Genomic DNA, 1001 nt, shown 5'->3' on the forward strand with positions numbered 1-1001 from the left:
TGCCGTCTGTTTGATCCAGTTTGACCTAAACCAGGGGTCTGCAACCTTCAACACTTAAAGAAGTCGATTTCTTAATAACCACCACCCAATAGGAGACACAAAGTCTGACTTCACATCGCCCTCGGCAACAAGAATCGAGCAACCACTTCCAATGAAAAGCATGTAAAAGCACGTCTCAGCCTTCCACATTCAAAACTCTTGCGTTTACGTGTAGCTACTCTCATTTTTAAGACCATTTTTGGGATTTACATAGAAACACATTCAAAGTTAAACCAGGTTAGACTTTGACCAATTAGTAGTGACGTATGGATGGCGTCCTGTCTGTAAAGGAATTACTAAACATTTGAAAATCAATTATGGAGGACAAGTTGCGGTTTGAGTCTGACAGGAATGATATGACATCAACGTGCGTCACATGCACATTGGTGTGAACGTAGCATTAGAAAAATAGACACTGACTTGCATCTATGCTAATGTTACTATTATGATCAATATAATGAAACTTGTGTTTTTTGGAATAAACAAAATATAAAGAGAAAATACTATTTTTACAGAATGAAATAGTTTAGAACTTTTAAATAGGGGTTCATATGAGTTCCTTTCAAAATAAAAGACACACTGTGTCACAAAGGATCATCTCAATTCATGTAAATATAGTATTAGGTAGATTAGTGTCAACAGTGATAAACAACCAACAAACAAGAAACTGTTTATTTTACAATTTGTGGTAAAACTCCCCCAGACATCTGATGATCTAATTAACCAAAATTAAATCAGAGCAAATTAAGTGACTTTTACTGTATTTTTGAACCATAAAACACACTTGAAATCCTTTAATTTGTTCAAAAATCAAAAAGTCACTTTGCCCTAATTCTGGTTGGGCTTACTAACCTCAAATTGATTTTGTTTGGTACACGGGACTCAGAATTCTTGTTACGACGTTTTAGTTTGACTTGTGAGACAGTCTTTCAAATGTTTGTGGATGAGTTGAATATAGTTTG

The sequence above is a fragment of the Oryzias latipes genome, chromosome 24 (genome assembly GCF_053564925.1).
Source record: "Oryzias latipes strain Hd-rR chromosome 24, Olatipes_Hd-rR_3.1".
Classification (NCBI taxonomy): Eukaryota; Metazoa; Chordata; class Actinopteri; order Beloniformes; family Adrianichthyidae; genus Oryzias; species Oryzias latipes.